Source organism: Mesoplodon mirus (genome assembly GCF_964341445.2).
Source record: "Mesoplodon mirus genome assembly, chromosome: 17".
NCBI lineage: Eukaryota > Metazoa > Chordata > Mammalia > Artiodactyla > Ziphiidae > Mesoplodon > Mesoplodon mirus.
Genome location: NC_138993.1, coordinates 38382073 through 38402233, shown reverse-complemented (window position 1 = coordinate 38402233; position 20161 = coordinate 38382073).

Sequence of the window (20161 nt, the reverse complement as noted above, 5' to 3'; positions counted from 1 at the left end):
TATCCCCAGGATAAATCCCACTTGATCATGGTGTATGATCCTTTAAATGTGTTGTTGGATTTTGTTTGCTAGTATTTTGTTGAGGGACATACGTTTTAGATGTAAGTTTTACTGCTTCAGTCTTGTCAGTTTACTCCAGTTACATAATTGTGTTCTTTGAAAGTAATGTGTCATATTTTCAACTTTCCAGAACAATTTAATTCTGATAATGGTGTACTTTTATCATAAGAGTCACTGAAGAATAGACTGGTAGTCAAGGTATTTGATGGACCTCCCCAGTCCTTTTTGGTGTCTATGTTCATCAAAGATATTGGTCTGTAATTTTATTTTTCTGTGGTAGATTTGTCTGGTTTTTGTATCAGGGTAATGGTAGTAATGGTAGCATTATCCGATGAGTTTGGGAGTGTTCCTCCCTCTGTAATGTTTTAGAATAGTTTCAGAAGACTAATCTTACTGATTTGAGCCTTCTCCCTTTTTTTATTGGTGAGTTTAAGCTTTATCAATTTCTTTTAAATATTTTAAGAACCAGGTTTTAGCTTCATTGATCTTTTCTATTGTTTTCTTCATCGTTATTTCATTTATTTCTGCTCTGACCTTTGAATTGCCATGCTTTTGCTTTCATTTGTCTCCAGGTATTTTTTTTTAATTTCCTTTGAGTTCTTTAGTGATCCATTGGTTGTTCAGTAGAATATTGTTTAGATTCCACATGATTTTTGTTTTTTGTTTTTACATTATTTTTTCTTGTAGTTGATTTCTAATCTCATAGCATTGTGGTCAAAAAAGGTGTTTAGGGCTTCCCTGTTGGCACAGTGGTTGAGAGTCCACCTGCTGATGCAGGGGACACGGGTACATGCTCCGGTCCAGGAAGATCCCACATGCCGTGGAGTGGCTGGGCTTGTGAGCCATGGCCACTGAGCCTGTGCATCTGGAGCCTGTGCTCCACAATGAGAGAGGCCACAACAGTGAGAGGCCCATATATTACACACACACACAAAAAAAAAAACATAAAATAAAATAAAGGTGTTTGATATGGTTTCAATTTTCTTAAATTTACTGAGGCTTGATTTGTGACCCAAGATCTAATCTCTCCTGGAGGATGTTCCATGTGCACTTGAGAAGAATGTATATTCTGCTGCTTTTGGATAGAATGCTCTATAAATATCAGCTAAATCCATCTGACCTCATATGTCATTTAGAGCCTGGGTTTCCTTATTGATTTTCTGTCTGGCTGATTTATGCATTGATGAAAGTGGGTTGTTAAAGTCCCCCACTAGTATATAAACTTTTTAGAGAAGTGTAAACATTATGTTGTAAAGGTAATGCTATACAATATCTGGGTAAATTGAATTATTTAAAATCTATTGTCCTTGGTAAGCTTTTCTCAAAGATTTTAAATGAGTCATAAATGCTTTTAACTCTCAACAATCAATTCTAATAAAAACTGTTAATACATAAATTTTATATGTATGATTACACAAAACAGAATGGATTTCCTGTGAAAAAGCCATTTCAACACTATTTTATTTCCTTTCTATACTAAAATGAGTTTATTTTCAGTGTCTGCCCCCTTTCCCCATCACACAAAAAAAATGTAGTTCTTTTACTGGTGTACTTTTAAGAATACATTAAATTTAGCATATCAAAGTCCAATAATATATTCTTGGTGTCATGTCAGTTTATTAAATTACAACATTGTAAGTTATATTCAGCACTCATTTTTAAGCTTAATTAACTGTATAACAAGCAACCATAATGAAAATATAAAAGAATGTATAATAATTTATAAAGGTGAATGAAGGTAGTAGTACCATGCCATGTTAGGTTATGCTCAACTCTTGACAGATCTTTCTGTCATTTCTTATACTGGTAATATGAAAATGGTTACATCCTTCAAGGTCCAATGTAAATCTCATATATTCTATAAAACATATTCTAAGTAGTTCAGCCCTTTACTTTTTCCTCCAAATTTCTATATGCTTTTACTTATAAAAGTGAACCATATCTTCTTCCTGTGTGCCCTGTAATACTTAACACACATATGATCGTAGAATAAGTACATTTTGCATTTTTTAAACTACTTACTTTCATAGTTAATCATGAAATTCTTTGCAATGTTTATCCACTAGACAAAAGTTTTCAGAGTATTTGATCATTACTGTCCAAGATGTTCATTTTCTTTTCCCACTCACTTGAAAATGGACAGAATCATGATACACTTTTTGAGGGTGAAATAGTTTTTTTGAATGCTAAATTAAATATAATAGAATATAAATATAAATAAAATTTTTGCTCAAGCCAAATATATTAATACACTCTCTCATATAAGGCTCTGCTTTATACTGAACTGTCAAGAAGGTTCAAATAACATTCAGAACGTTGTGAAGAGCAAAGAAGGCAAGTAGGTGTCTTTCAAACGTATTTATTCTGAACTAATGCATTATCTGCCTTATAATAAGGCCTCTTTCTCTATTGATAGGACAAATGTAACCACCAGAATTAACAATGGTTTTCCTTGCCATAGGAAAAAATCAGCAACACTCATTCTCCCATCCTATATTTTGTTTCTTTAGCAGTTTTCTTTCAGGTTAAAATCAGCTCTTATTTCCTGTGATCTCACTCTGGAAACATTTTGTGTCTGAGGTTGTTTTGCATATATAAACCCATCTAATATTTTGTAATTTGATTTATCCAGTTTTCTGTTTATCTGTTGTTATCTCTTCCTTTTTGAGGGGAGGGGGACTGTTTTTTGTGGAAATACCTCAGTATACCTCTCTCTAAATTTAAAGTAAATATGAATTATAAAAATGGTGTTTTATTTGTGGTTGGTAGATGATGGCAAAGAGTTAAATATCAGGACATAAAGATAAAGAAACCCTGTGGCTCGTCTTAATTTTAACCTTGGCTATGACTACATATTTTGGTTTGAAATACATATAGTCCTGATTATTTACTGTAATTATATTTAATTACAAGCACAAATAAGAAATCACTTTTAAAATCCAAAATAAATGTCTTAGATTTCTATCCTTACAAATTATTTATCTATGTTTCTTCCCTGAAAGAATACATAATTAAGAAATAATCATATATTTGATTCACATCAAGTGTACAAGAAAAGGTTAATTAGAAAAAATAAAGTCTATTTATGTTAAAAACATACTCATGAGAGAATATTCTAAGAAAGAGGCAGGAGTAACAAATTTCTAAAGGTCAGATAAGATTTTTGTAGATAGCTAATTGCAGCTACAGTTAACTTTAATTCCAGTGAGCCCCAAGTCCTTTAATGTGTACCTAATTGTTTCTGACAATTAAGGTCTCCAAGGTTGCCAACATCTTCAGCAACATGCAGGTTTAGTGTCAAGGGGACTGTCTACTGAAAGTGTCCTTTCTTGCACTGCTTTTATTAATCTCTTTGGGTTTTGAAAGAGGAAGTCACTTTTGATATTGGTATAATACTTGTAGGTTACCAAAAAGGAAATCTCAAAACAATCAATTCAAATGCTCAGAGCCCTTGTTGTTTAACTGGGTAACCCCAAGGAAGGTTCCAAAAATTAGATAATTAACTGTACATAGACCAAAGTTTTTTTTCTGGGTAATTCTGTATAGCCTTAATGATTTTATTCATTATGCTTGCTTAAAATGAATTTAGATAGAATTATATACACATGTTATATTTAGTATGGGTATGAGGAATACTATTCTTTCAATTCAACTTAACTTCAAAATACAGAATTTGTGAAGTCTATTATCAAACATATTTTATTAACATTTTTTCCAGTACAACATAATATGGTGGATATTAAAAGAAGAACCATATTAAAATGCATAGGTATTATTATTAATAGAACCATATTGGTTTTCAAAAACTAGCATCTAGTAAGTTCCTCTAGAATTAGTTTCAGGCCCATAAATATTTAACGTATTTATTAACAATCTGGATAGAGTGCTGAGAAGCAGATGACTCAAAATTTAGAGGAGAAGAAAATAACATGCTTGAAGATTTAAGATTCAATAAGATTTGGAGAGATTAAAAGAATGAGCAAAGGGTACAAAGTCAGCTTTAACATATTCATTAACAAAGGGACAAGCAAACACTTTAAACTGTGACTTTAAGAGACCTCCATTTTTGTGTTAGATAAATTTGCAATTACATGTTTTAGCTGAACAATATTCAATAGGAATATAATTAAATTATGTAATTATGTACATTATTATTTAAGATGGCATGTACATACCAGTGCCAAAAAAGATGCAGTGTGCATTCATATCTAAAACAATGTCAGAATCATTGCCAAAAAAGAACTATGGACAACAGGCACATTTTATCATAAAGTGATAAAAAATTCAAGAATGGTATATACAACCAGGAGCATGAACATAAATCATAAAGCAGAATTAAACCACAGCTGGGGCACTGTTCTCTTGTTCTCTATAAAGAAAATACTCACAGTCTAGGAAACATATATGGATAACACTGAAAGAGAAGTCATAAAATAAATCACGTTATGAAAAATTTAAAGAGTGAAATGAGAATGATGTGAGAATGAGAGAGATTATGATGAATAAAAAAGTAGTTATTAAGAAAAAAATTCTTAATCATTACACATAATTTTCTGAACCAATTACTTTACATAAAACAAAGAAATTACAAATAAAATTGTTGATGCATTTTAAAATCAATAAAATCCTAGATGTTTTAGGCTTCAAGAAATATTTGTGTATAGTTCTTCAGATAGATAATTTAATTATTTGCTATTTTATCTTGTGTTTTGTTAGCTACTCTTTAGGTGGTTCCAGTGAACTAACTGTAGGTGTTTTAATTTTGAAATTTCCTTTTAAGAATACCCCTTAATATATTTAATATGGATTTTTTCATAATTTGTCTGTAATTGCACGTGGTTTCATTTTGTCAAATAGATCTAAGAAAGACAGTAGGAAAATCAGGGCTGTAAAATAAGGACTATTCATTATAGAGTCATAGAAATATTATCCTACATTATTTTCACATATAAGATGATATAAACAATGAAAATGCAGACAACTTTCAGAAGAAAAGCATGTTGCTATCTAATGATGTCTAATAGAAGTAGTTAAAATTAGCTAGAAGTTAGAAATTGTAATTGGCCTGTTATTTCCTTTTTCTCTTTGGTGTCTTTCTTTTCTTTTTTTTTGAGGGGGGGGGCTGTGCCACATGGCTTGCAGGATCTTAGTTCCCTGACCAGGTATTGAACCTGGGCCCCAACAGTGAAAGCATCGAGTCCTAACCACTGGACTGCCAGGGAATTCCTTTTCTGTGATATCTTTGCCTGGTTTTGGTATAAGGTGATGCTTGTCTTGTAAAATGAGTTTGAAAATGTTCTTTTCTTTTCAAATGTTTTGAACAATTTGAGAAGGATAGGTGTTAACTCTCCTTTAAATATTTTGTGGCATTCACCTGTGAAGCCATCAGGACCTGGACTCTTAGGAAATTTTATGTTTCTAGGAATAAATGCATTCCTTCCAAGTTGTTTAATTTTTGGCATATAATTTTTCATAGTATTCTTTTATGATCCTTTTTATTTCGTGTTGGTTATAATTTCTCCTCTTTCATTTTTTTATTTTATTTTTTATTTTATTTATCTGGGTTCTCTATTTTTCTTGTAAGAGAAAATATTAATCATTATGTTTATCTTTTCAAAAAACCAACTCTTAGTTTCATTCATATGTCCTATGTTTGGATATCTATTTCATTTATTTCTTCTTTGATCTTTATTATTTCCTTCTTTCTATTAATTTTGGGCTTTGATTGTTATTCTTTTTCTAGTTGCATTTGATGTAAGTTTACATTGTTTATTTGAGGCTTTTGTTGTTTCTTGGAGTTGGCCTGTATTACTATCAACTTCCCTCTTAGAAGTGTTTTTGTTGTGCCCCATAGATTTTGGATCATTGTATTTTAATTTTCATTTTAATTTATCTGCAGGTATTCTTTAATGTCTTTTTTGATTCCTTTGTTGACCCATTGGTTGTTTAGTAGCATGTTGTTTAGTCTCAATGTGTTTATGTTTTTACCAGTTTTCTTCTTTTAGTTGATATATAGTTTCATGTCCTTGTGGTAAGAAAATTTGCTTGACATGATCTTAATCTTCTTAAATGTACTGAGGCTTGTTTTGTGACCTAAAATGTAACCTCTCCTGGAGAATGTTCCAGGTGAGCTTGAAAAGAATATGTATTCTGTTTTTGGATTAAATATTCTATATACATCTATTAAAACCATCTGATCTAATGTTTCATTTAAGGCCAGAGCTTTCTTATTGATTTTCTCTCTAGATGATTTATTCACTGTTGTAAGTGGAATGTTAAATTCTCCTACAATTATTGTATTGCTGCTGGTTTCTCCCTGTATTTCTGTTAATATTTGCTGTATGTATTTAAGTGCTTCTATGTTGGGTTCATAAATGTTTACAGATTTTATATCCTTTTGTCAGATTGACCTCTTTATCATTGTGTAGTTTACATAATGCCTTTCTTTATCTTTTGCTACAGTCTCTGTTTTGAAGTCTATATTTTCTGATATGAGTATTGCTATCTTAGATCTCTTTTCTTTTAAATTTTCATGGGATACCTTTTTCCATCCTTACACTCTCAGTCTATGTATATCTTTAGTTCTGAAGTGAGTCTCTATTAGATATATGGGTCCTCTATATGGGTCTTGATTTATTTATCCATTCAGCTACCCCATGCCGTTTGATAGGAGCATTTGGTGCATTTACATTTAAAGTAATTATTGATAGATTTGTATTTTTTGCCATTTTGTTAATTGGTTTCTGATTATTTTTGTAGTTCTTTGTTTGTGTCTTCTTCTTTTGGTTTCTTTGTGGTTTGATAAATTCTATAGTGTTGTTTTTTGATTCCTTGATCTTTATTTCTGTATCCATTGTAGTTTTTTGGTTTTTGATTACATATTGACCTGTGTATATAGCTATTTTTTTTAAGCTGTTTGTTTAGGCATTCTAAAAGCACCACATTTTTACTCCACCCCCATGTTTTATGTTTTTGATGTCATATTTTACACATTTATATTTTATTTTATCCCTTAACTACCTATTATAGTTAATTGTACTACTTTTGTCTTTTAACCTTCATACTAGATTTTTAAAGTAGTGTATGAGTTGCCTTTACTATATATTTGCCTGTACCAGTGAGATATTTTGTTCTATACTTTTTCTTTCTTTTAGATATGGTGTTTTCTTTTTCACTTAAAGAAGAAACTTCAGCATTTCTTGTAAGGCTAGTTTAGTGGTGAAGTACTGAGAAACTTGCTTATCTGAGAAACTTTTTGTTTTGCCTTACATTCTGAATGATAATCTTGCCAGATTGATTGTTCTAAGTTGTACGTTTTTTTCCTTTCAGCACTTTAAATATGTCCTTCCACTCCTTTCTTACTTACAAAATTTCTGTCGAAAAATCAGCTGGTAGTCTAATGAAGTTTCCCTTGTATGTGATTAGTTGTTCTTCTCTTGGTGTCTTTAAGATTCTCTCTTTATCTTTAACTGTTGTCATTTTAATTATAATTTGTCTTGGTGTGGATTTCTTTGGGTTCATCTTGTTTAGGACTCTATGATTCCTGAAACTGGATGGCTGTTTTTTCCCCCGGGTTAGAGAAGTTTTCAGCCATTTTTTCTTCACATAAGTTTTCTTTTCCTTTCTCTCTCTCTTCTTTTTAGGATATCTATAATGTGAATGTTAGTATGCTTGATGTTGTCCCAGAAGTCACTTAAGTTCTCCTCATTTTAATTTTTTTTTCTCTTTGGCTTGAGTTATTTCCACTACTTTGCCTTCCAGTTTACTGGTCTGTTTCTCTGTATCATCTAATTTTTATTTCAGTTATTGTATGTTTCACCTCTGATTCGTTCTGTGTTATGTCTTCTAAATGTTTGTTAAAGTTCTCACTAAGTTCCTCCATTCTCCTCCAGAATACTGTAAGGATCCTTGTGACTATTTCTTTGAACTCTTAATTCAGTAAATTATTTATTTATGTTTAATGAAATTTTTCCCTAGGGTTTTATTTTGTTCTTTCATTTGAAACATATTTCTCTGTCTCCTCAGTTTGTTTGACTTTTATTTTTTATTTCTATGGATTAGGCAAAGCAGCTACCTTCCAAGTCTTGAAGACATGGCCTTGTGTGGGAGTAATTCATGCATAGGCAGTGGCTGATGTCTTTGGTAGGCTGAAGTGGACATAAGCAAAGGGAAGTTCTGGAGCATGCTGCACAAAGACCACTTGTTGGGACCACTAGAGTTGGAGTAGGGCCAGGCCAAAGCAATCCCCAAGGTGTAGTACTCTGCCCAGTGTCACCTTGGAAGAATGGTTGGAGCTGGATTGGATGCAAGCTTAGGGTAGTCCCAGGGTATACTGTGTTCAAGGCTACCTGGGCACAGGGGCTGAGGATAGTCATTAAGGGAATCAAACAATAGCTTTCAGCAGTATCTCTGATCCTGAAGAGGGCTCCAGCAGTTCCCTGTATATTTGGCAGAAATTCTAGGATTAGAAAAAAGAATTTTCTTCCCACAGAGTATAGGTGTCTTTTAAACTGTTGTTTTTTACTATGTCCCAGAGGAGGCAAGTCTGTGCTTGGGCCCCTCATCAAAATTCCTCCCTACTCAGGCTGCTGTATCAAGGGTGACCTTCCCTTTTATATTGTATCCTCATCTTTTCTACCCATTTCTATGTGGTCCTTCTATGTGCAATAGCTGTTAAATTAACCCTCAAGTCTTGTTCAGGAGGTATTGCTCTATATGCTGATGTATATTCAGTGTGTTCACTGGAGGAAGTGAGCTCTGGCCTTCCTCCATAACCGTCTAGGATCTTTCTTTTACTCTTGATTCAACTACAGATACATTTCCTTTTCCAGTTGTAAAAGTAATAAAAAATGTACACTTGTGCTTAATACTTCTTTCTGAGTAGAGAAAGATAAACACATAAAACATATTAACCACTAATAATTTTCAGATAATGTATAGAAAAATATGTAAAGAAAAGAATTTAATTAATTCTAATTTCAATATGTATGGATAAAAACTATTAAGAACAGGTATATGTCTTTAAGACATAAATAAACACAGACATAGTATCCAAAACATATACATTTATACCCTCAGTATAAAGCTATGGTCATGTAATACATACTATTTATAATTTGCTATTTCATGACCAATAATTTGTAAATGAATTGTATGAAGGTTATTTCATGTGTCAACTTGACTGAACCAAGGGGTACCAAATTAAACATTATTTGGGGGTATATCTGTTAGGGTGTTTCCAGATGAGATTAGCATATGGATAGGTTGGCTTATTAAAGTAAATCAACCTCCCCATTTTGGCTAATGATCATCCATCTGTTTGGGGCCTAAATAGCCAAAAAACAGAGGAAGTAGAAATGTATCCCTGTGATTTCTTGCCTGTCTGATGGAGCTGAGACATTAGTCTTCCACTCTTGGGCTGAGAATTACATCATTGGCTCCTCTGATGCTCAGGCTCTTGGAATTATAACAGCAGCTTACTTAGGTCTCAAGATCATATATATATATATATATATATATATATATATATATATATATATATATATATATATACGGACTGCTATATCAAAACCTCATGGTAACTGAAAACCAAAAATCTTCAATAGATATAGACACACAAAAGAAAAAGAAATTGAAACACAACACTATAGATAGTCATCAAATCACAAGAGAACTGGACAGAAAAGGAAGGGAAGAAAAGAAAAACCTACAAAAGCAAATCCAAAACAATTAACAAAATGACAATAACATATATATCCATAATTACCTTAAATGTAATCATATTAAATGCTCCAATCAAAAGACATAGTTGGGCTGAATGAATACAAAAACATGACTCATTTATATGCTATCTACCCACTTAAGAGTTAGAGACACATACAAACTGAAAGTGAGGGGATGGAAAAAAGAATTCCATGCAAATGGAAATCAAAGAAAGCTGGAGTAGCAATATTCATATCAGACAAAATAGACTTTAAATTATAGACTCTTCCCCAGGATAGATCATATCCTGGGTCACAAATCAAGCCTTGGTAAATTTAAGAAAACTGAAACTGTATCAAGTATATTTTCCGACCACAACACTATGAGGCTAGATATCAATTACAGGAAAAGATCTGTAAAAAATACAAAACATGGAGGCTAAACAATACAATACTTAATAACGAAGTGATCATTGACTAAATCAAAGAGGAAATAAAAAAAATACCTAGAAACAAATGACAATGGAGACAAGATGACCCAAAACCTATGTGATGCAGCAAAAGCAGTTCTAAGAGGGAAGTTTATAGCAATACAATACTACCTTAAGAAACAGGAAACATCTCAAATAAACAATCTAAACTCGCACCTAAAGCAGTTAGAGAAAGAAGAACAAAAAAACTGCAAAGTTAGCAGAAGGAAAGAAATCATAAAAATCAGATCAGAAATAAATGAAAAAGAAATGAAGGAAATGGTAGCAAGATCAATAAAACTAAAAGCTCTTTCCTTGAGAAGATAAATAAAATTGATAAAACATTAGCCAGACTCATCAAGAAAAAAAGGGAGAAGACTCAAATCAATAGAATTAGAAATGAAAAAGGAGAAGTAACAACTAACAAACACTACAGAAATAAAAATGATCATGAGAGATTACTAAAAGCAACTCTATGCCAATAAAATTGACAACCTGGAAGAAATGGACAAATTCTTAGAAATGCACAACCTGCCGAGACTGAACCAGGAAGCAATAGAAAATAGGAAGAGACCAATCAAAAGTAATGAAATCGAAACTGTGATTAAAAATCTTCCAACAAACAAAAGCCCAGGACTAGATGGCTTCACAGGCGAATTCTATCAAACATTTAGAAAAGAGCTAACAACTATCCTCCTCAAACTCTTCCAAAACATAGCAGAGAGACGAAAACTCCCAAACACATTCTACGAGGCCACCATCACCCTGATACCAAAACCAGAAAAAGATATCACAAAAGAAAGAAAACTACAGGCCAATATCACTGATGAACATAGATGCAAAAATCCTCAACAAATTACTAGCAAACAGAATCCAACAGCACCTTAAAAGGATCATACACCAGGCTTCCCTGGTAGTGCAGTGGTTGAGAGTCTGCCTGCTAATGGAGGGGACATGGATTCATGCCTCAGTCCAGGAAGATCCCACATGCCATAGAGTGGTTAGCCCTGTGAGCCATGGCCACTGAGCCTGCGTGTCTGGAGCCTGTGATCCACAATGGGAGAGGCCATAACAGTGAGAGTTCCATATACCACAAAAAAAAAAAAAAAAACGAATCATACACCATGATTAAGTGGGGTTTATTCCAGTAATGCAACGATTCCTCAATATAGGCAAATCAATCAATGTGATACATCATATTAACAAATTGAAGGAGAAAAAAAAATGATCATCTCAATAGATTCACAGAAAGATTTTGACAAAATTCAACACCTATTTATGATAAAAACGCTGCAGAAAGTAGTCATAGAGGGAACTATCCTCAACATAATAAAGGCCATATATGACAAACCCACAGCCAACATCGTCCTCAATGGTGAAAAACTGAAACCATTTCCACTAAGATCAGGAACAAGACAAGACTGCCCACTCTTACCACCCTTATTCAACATAGATTTGGAAGTCTTAGCCACAGCAATTAGAGAAGAAAAAGAAATAAACAGAATCCCAATCAGAAAAGAAGAAATAAAGCTGTCTCTGTTTGCAGATGACATGATACTATACATAGAGAATCCTAAAGATGCTACCAGAAAAATGCTAGAGCTAATCAATGAATTTGGTAAAGTATCAGGATACAAAATGTATGCACAGAAATCTCTGGCATTCCTATACACTAATGATGAAAAATCTGAAAGTGAAATTCAGAAACACTCCCATTTACCATTGCAACAAAAAGAAAAAAATATCTAGGAATAAACATATCTAAGGAGACAAAAGCCCTTTATGCAGAAAATTATAAGACACTGATGAAAGGAATTAAAGATGATACAAACAGATGGAGAGATATACCATGTTCTTGGATTGGAAGAATCAACATTGTGAAAATGATTCTACTACCCAAAACAATCTACAGACTCAATGCAATCCCTATCAAGCTATCACTGGCATTTTTCACAGAACTAGAACAAAAAATTTCACAATTTGTATGGAAACACAAAAGACCCCGAATAACCAAAGCAATCTTGAGAACGAAAAATGGAGCTAGAGGAATCAGGCTCCCTGATTTCAGAACATACTACAAATCTACAGTAATCAAAACAGTATGGTACTGACACAAAAACAGAAATATAGATCATTAGAACAAGAAAAAAGCCCAGAGATAAACCCACGCACATATGGTCACCTTATCTTTGATAAAGGAGGCAAGAATATACTGTGGAGAAAACACAACCTCTTCAATAAGTGGTGCTGGGAAAACTGGACAGGTACATGTAAAAGTATGAAATTAGAACACTCCCTAACACCATACAGAAAAATAAAGTCAAAATGGATTAAAGACCTAAATATAAGTCCAGACACTATCAAACACTTTGAGGAAAACATAGACAGAACACTCTATGACATAAATCACAGCAAGATCCTTTTTGACCCACCTCCTAGAGAAATTGAAAAAAAAAATAAATAAACAAATGATACCTAATTAAACTTAAAAGCATATACACAGCACAGGAAACCACAAACAAGATGAAAAGACAACCCTCAGAATAAGAGAAAGTATTTGCAAATGAAACAAGAGACAAATGATTAATCTCCAAAATATACAAACAGCTCATGGAGCTCAATATCAAAAAACTAACCCTCAGTCAAAAGATGAGCAGAAGACCTAAATAGACATCTCTCCAAGAAGGGCATACAAATGGCTAAGAGGCACATGAAAGGATGCTCAACATCACTAATTATTAGAGAAATGCAAATCAATAATACAATTAGGTATCAACACACACAGGACAGAATGGCCATCTTCAAAATATCTGCAAACAATAAACACCGGAGAGGGTGTGGAGAAAAGGGAACACTCTTGCCCTGCTAGTGGGAATGTAAATTGATACAGCAACTGTGGAGTCAGTTTGGAAGTTCCTTAAAAATATATAAATAGAACTACCATACGACCCAGCAATCCCACTACTAAGCATATACCGTGAGAAAACCATAATTCAAAAAGAGTCATGTACCAAAACGTTCATTGCAGCTCCATTTACAATAGCCAGGACACGGAAGCAACCTAAGTGCCCATCAACAGATAAATGGATAAAGAAGATGTTGCACATATATACAATGGAATATTGCTCAGCCATAAAAAGAAATGAAATTGAGATATTTGTAGTGAGGTGGTTGGACCTAGAGTGTGTCATACAGAGTGAAGTAAGGCAGAAAGAGAAAAACAAGTACTGTATGCTAACACATATATTTGGAATCTAAGAAAAAACAAAAAAATAAAGTCATGAAGAACCTAGGGACAAGACGGGAATAAAGACTCAGACCTATTAGAGGTTGAACTTGAGGATACAGGGAGGAGGTAGGGTAAGCTTGGACAAAGTGAGAGAGTGGCATGGACATATATACACTACCAATCGTAAAATAGATAGCTAGTGGGAAGCAGCCACATAACACAGGGAGATCAGCTCGGTGGGTTGTGACCACCTAGAGTGGTGGGATAGGTAGGGTAAGAGGGAGGGAGATGCAAGAGGGAAGAGATGTGGGAACATATGTATATGTATAACTGATTCACTTTGTTATAAAGCAGAAACTAACTCACCATTGTAAAGCAATTATATTCCAATAAAGATGTTAAAAAAAGTATAGACGGTTACTAAATTAAAGGAAGGACACTACATGATGATGAAGGGATCAATCCAAGAACATATAACAATTGTAATTACATATGCACCCAACATAGGAGCACCACAATATATATGGCAAATGCTAACAGCCATAAAAGGAGAAATCAACAGTAATACAATAATAGTGGGGTACTTTAACACCCCACTTACATCAATGGAAAGATCATCCAGACACAGAATCAATAAAGAAACACAGACCTTAACAGACATATTAGACCAGATGAACTTAATTGATATTTATAGAGTATATCATCTGAGAGCAGCAGAATACACATTTTTTTGAAGTGTGCATAGAACATTCTCCAGGATAGAACACATGCTGGGCCATAAAGCAAGCCTCAGTAAATTTAAGAACACTGAAATCATATCAAATATCTTTTTTTTTATTGGAGTAAAATTGCTTTACAATGTTGTGTTAATTTCTGCTGTACAATGAAGTGAATCAACTATATGTATACATTAGCCCCTCCCTCTTGGGCCTCCCTGCCACTCTATTCCCGTCCTACCCATCCAGGTCATCACAGAACACCAAACTGAGCTTCCTGTGCTTTAACAGGCTCCCACTAGCTATCTATTTTACACATGGTAGTGTATATATGTCAATCCTAATCTCCCAATTCGTCCCACCCTTCTCTTCCCTCACTGTGTCCACTTGTCCTTTCTACACGTCTGCATCTCTATTCCTGCCCTGGAAGTAGGTTCATCTGTACCATTTTTCTAGATTCCACATATGTATTAATATATGATATATGTTTTTCTCTTTCTGAATTACTTCACGCTGTATGATAAACTCTAGGTCCATCCACATCTCTACAAATGACCCAGTTTTGTTCCTTTTTATGGTTGAGTAATATTCCACTGTATATATGTACCACATCTTCTTTATGCATTTCTCTGTTGTTGGACATTTGGGTTGCATCCATGTCCTGGCTATTGTAAATAGTGCTGCAATGAATATTGGGGTACATGTGTCCTTTTGAATTATGGTTTTCTCAGGGTATGTGCCCAGTAGTGGGATTGCTGGGTCATAAGGTAGTTCTATTTGTAGTTTTCAAAGGAACTTCCATACTGTCTCCACAGTTGCTGTATCAATTTACATTCCCACCAACATGGCAAGAATGTTCCCTTTTCTCCACGCCCTTTCCAGTGTTTATAATTTGTAGATATTTTGATGATGGCCATTCTGACCAGTGTGTGTTGATACCTCATTGTAGTATTGATTTGTGTTTCTCTAATAATTGTGATGTTGAGCATCCTTTCATGTGCCTCTTAGCCATTTTTATGTCCTCCTTGGAGAGATGTCTATTTAGATCTTCTGCCCATTTTTTGACTGGTGGTTTGTTTTTTGATATAGAGCTCCATGAGCTGTTTGTATATTTTGGAGATTAATCTTTTGTCTCTTGTTTCATTTGCAAATACATTCTCTTATTCTGAGGATTGTCTTTTCATCTTGTTTATGGTTTCCTTTGCTGTGCATATGCTTTTAAATTTCATTAGGTCTCATTTGTTTATTTTGTTTTTATTTTCATTACTGTAGGAGGTGGGTCAAAAGTGATCTTGTTATGGTTTATGTCAAAGAATATTTTACCTACGTTTTCTGCTAAGAGCTTTTTACTGTCCAATCTTATATTTAGGTCTTTAATACATTTTGAGTTTATTTTTGTTTATGGTGTTATGTAGTGTTCTAATGTCATTCTTTTACATGTAGCTGTCCAGTTTTCCCAGCACCATTTATGGAAGAGGCTGTGTTTTCTCCACTGTATATTCTTGCCTCTTTCATCATAGACTGGGTGACCACAGGTGCATGGATTTATCTCTGAGCTTTCTATCCTGCACTAGTGATCTATATGTCTGTTTTTGTGCCAGCTGTCATGATTACTGTAGCTTCAAGCATCTTTTCTGACCACAATGCTATGAGATTAGAAATCAACTACAATAGAAAAATTGCTAAAAACACAAACACGTGGATGCTAAACAGTATGCTACACAAAAGAAAAAAAATAAATGGATCACTGAAGAAGTCAAAGAGGAAAGCCAAAGATACCTAGAGAAAAATGAATATGAGAACACAATGATCTAAAACCTATGGGAAACAGGAAAAGCTGTTCCAAGATGGAAGTTTATAGTGATAGAACCTTATAGCAAGAAGTAATAAAAATCTCAAATTAACAACCTAACCTTACACCTAAAGCATCTAGGGAAAGAAGAACAAACAAAACCCAAAATGAGAAGAAGGAAAGAAATCATAATGATTAGAGCAGAAATATATGAAATAGAGACTATAGAAAAGATCAATGTAACTTAAAGCTGATTCTTTGAAAAGATAAACAAAATTGATAAACCTTTAGCCAGATTCATCAATAAAAAAGAAAAGGTGCCCAAATCAATAAAATTAGAAATGGAAATGAAGTTAGACACCACAGAAATAGAAAGACCATAAAAGACTATTATAAGCAACTATATATCAATAAAATGCACAACCTTGAAGAAACGGACAAATTCTTAGAAATGTACAATCTCCTAAAACAACAATGAAGAAAGAGAAAACATAAGATGACCAATCAAAATTACTGAAGTTGAATCTGTGATTGAAAAGCTCCCAACAAGCAAAAGTCCAAGACCAGATGGTTCCACTGGTGAATTCTATCAAACATTTAGCAAAGAGTTAACACCTATTATTCTAAAACTATTCCAGAAATTGCAGAGGAAGGAACAATTCCAAACTCATTCTCTGAGGCTACCATCACCCTGACACCACAAACAGATACCACAAAAAAAAGAAAATTACAGGACAATATTACTGATGAACATAGATGCAAAAATATTCAAAAAAAGTAGCTAATTGGATCCAACAATACATTAAAGGATCAGACACCATAAACAAGTAAATGGGAAGTATTCCTGTGATACAAGGATTTTTCAATATTGACAAATCAATCAGTGTGATACACTACATTAACAAGTTGCAGATGACAAAACCTATGATAAAATCAGTAGATACAGAGAAAGTTTTTGGTAAAATTCAACATCCATTTATGATAAAAAAATCTCTTCAGGAAGGGGGCTTAGAGGGAACCTACCTCAACATAATAAAAACCATTAAGTCAAACCCACAGTTAACATCATACTCAATGGTGAAAAGCTGAAAGCACTTCCACCAAGATCAGGAAAAAGACAAGCATGTCCACTCTTGCCACTCTTATTCCAACATAGTTTTGGAAGTCCTAGCCATAGCATTAGATAAGAAAAATAAATAAAATGAATCCAAATTGGGAAAGATGTTAAATTGTCACTATTTGCAGATGAGAAAATCCCAAAGATGCTACCAGAGAACTAGCAGAGTACATCAGTAAATTTGGTAATGTTGAAGGATAAAAAATAAATACACAAAAATCTGTTGCATTTGTACACCCTAATAACAAAAGATGAGAAAGAGAAATTAAGGAAATAATCCATTTACCATCACATCAAAAAGAATAAGATAACAAGGTATAAGCCTACCTAAAGAGAAAAAAGACCTGTACTCTGACTATAAGATGCTGATAAAAGAAATTGAAGGTGACACAAGCAGATGGAAAGATATACTGTGTTATTTGATTGGAAGAATCAGTATTGTCAAAATGATTGTACTACCCAAGGCAATATACAGATTCAAAGCAATCCTTATAAAATTACCAATGACATTTTTTGCAGATCTAGAACAATAAATCTTAAAATTTGTACAGAAACACAGAAAACCCCTTAATAGCCAAAGCAATCCTGAAGAAGAAAAATGGAGGTGGAGGAATCAGGCTCCCTGACTTCAGACTATGATATAAAGCTACAGTAATCAAAACAGTATGGTACTGGCACAGAAACAGAAATATAGATCAATGGAACAGGACAGAAAGTTTAGAAATAAGCTTGCATACTTATAGTCAATTAATCTATGATCAGGGTGGCAAGACTATACAATGGAGAAAAGACAGTCTCTCAATAAGTGGTGCTGAGAAAACTTGACAGCTACATGTAAAAAAATGAAATTAGAATATTCCCTAATGCCATACAAAAAGAAAAAAATTAAACTCAGAATGGACTAAAAACCTAAATGTAAAACCGCATACTATAAAATTCCGAGGAAAACATAGGCAGAACACTCTTTGACATAAATTTCAGCAACATTTTTTTTGGATTCATATCCTAGAACAATGTTAATAAGAACAAAAATAAATAAATGGTATCTAATCAAACTTAAAAGCTTTTGCACAGCAAAGGAAACCATAAACAAAACAAAAAGAAAACCAACAGAATGGGAGAAAATATTTGCAAATGATGTGACCAAGAAGGGATTAATCTTCAAAATATACAAACAGCTCATACAGCTCTGTATAGAAAAAAACAAACAAATAACCCAGTTTAAAAAATGGGCAGAAAATCTAAATAGACATCTCCCCAAAGAAGACATACAGATGACCAAAATGCACATGAAAAGATGTGGTATATATATACAATGGAATATTACTCAGCCATAAAAAATTGAAATAATTCCATTTGCAGCAACATGGATGGACCTAAAGACTATCATATTAAGTGAAGTAAGTCTGACCGAGAAAAACAAATATATGGTATCACTTATAAGGGATCTAAAAAAAATGATACAAATTAACTTATTTACAAAACAGAAACAGACTCAAAAACTTATGTTTATCAAAAAGGAAAGGTGGGTGGGAGCGATAAATTAGGAATTTGGGAATAACAGATACACACTACTGTATATAAAATAGATAATCACCTAAGACCTACAGTATGGCACAGGACCTACTGAATCACTTTCTGTACACATGAATCTAACACAACATCGTAAATCAACTATACTTCAATAAAAAAAGAAAAGAAAAAGAAAATCAAAACATAAAATATGCAACTAACACCTTTTGAAAAATAAACAATATTGTTTATTTTTTCATTTGTTATCAAATTCAAGGAAAAGAGTTTCTGTGTAATAATCAACAGGCTTTGTGAAAAATAAATTACCCTAAAGTTTTAACTTAACAATTAAATTACAAGTTGCTGTTATTTAAATTTGCATGGATTTTAAGAAAGTTTTTTATTACATCTCAGGAAAATTCTGGTGAATTAAGAAGATAATATTAGGTAAATTCATATCTTAGTAACACCTAAGTGATTGGAGTATAATGTTAAACAGATGGCAATGACAGATCTGGAATTAGGCTGAAAGAGTGCTATTCTCCAGAGGTCAGATCTGCTTTCATTTTTTTTTTTTAAATATCTTTTTGATGACCTGGTTAAAATAGTTTGAAGCATGATTTTTACATTTAAAACATATATTCTTGTGTTAGTGTGTGTATATTTGTGTGTGTGTGTGTTAAGCAAACATAATTTAAAAACCTAATCTTCCACAATCCAAGTATTCTTATAAATAGCTTGAAAATTATCATCATATTCCAATAGGTAATAATCATATATAGGAAAGCAAATTTCTCTCAGTTGTTGAAATAATACAGTAAAAATATATAGTTAAAGAGGAATTTCTAAATCTATACCTTTATAATTTGTTTTGAATAATTTTTAGTTTGTACTGAATCATGACTTTTATGTTACTTGACCAAAGATTAGGAAAAGCCTTAGGCAAGGTAGTGAATATTATATTTTTATCAGTCAGCATCCTGATGCCCTAGAGATTTGCTAGTTGTAATGAGTTCATAAAGTCACTAAAAGATGATCTTTCCTTCAAATGATTAAATTCTGTGCTCTCTAAATATGTTTTCCTGCATCTTATAATTATTTATATAAGTTTTGATGACTATTCCTATAGTAAGCCTAGTGACTCAAAACTTTAAATAAAATGCCACAAAATATTCACAGATTTTTTAAAGAACTCAGTGGATAATATCCCAAAATTGGCTGAAAAAAGAGGAAAATTTGTAAAATAATAATTTTATGTTCTATTTTCCTAATCTTTGGGGAAAGAAAGTTTGTATGTTACATAAGTATAATTTTTACTCTTTGCTCATGATTGAATGAAAAGTGAATGGCTTTAATAAAACTGATCATTCACATGCAATTTAAAGTGTTGAAACAAATCAGTGAAGTTAGAATCCTGGCACAATCAAGGTTTTTAGAAAAGGTGACAAACACAACAAACAACAGATAACAGCTTATTTCTTTGTTTGCAGATGCATTCTAAAACTTTATTTTTGAAACTATAGTTTCTGCAGTGGTGTTAAGGATGATGTGTGAATGATAAGTA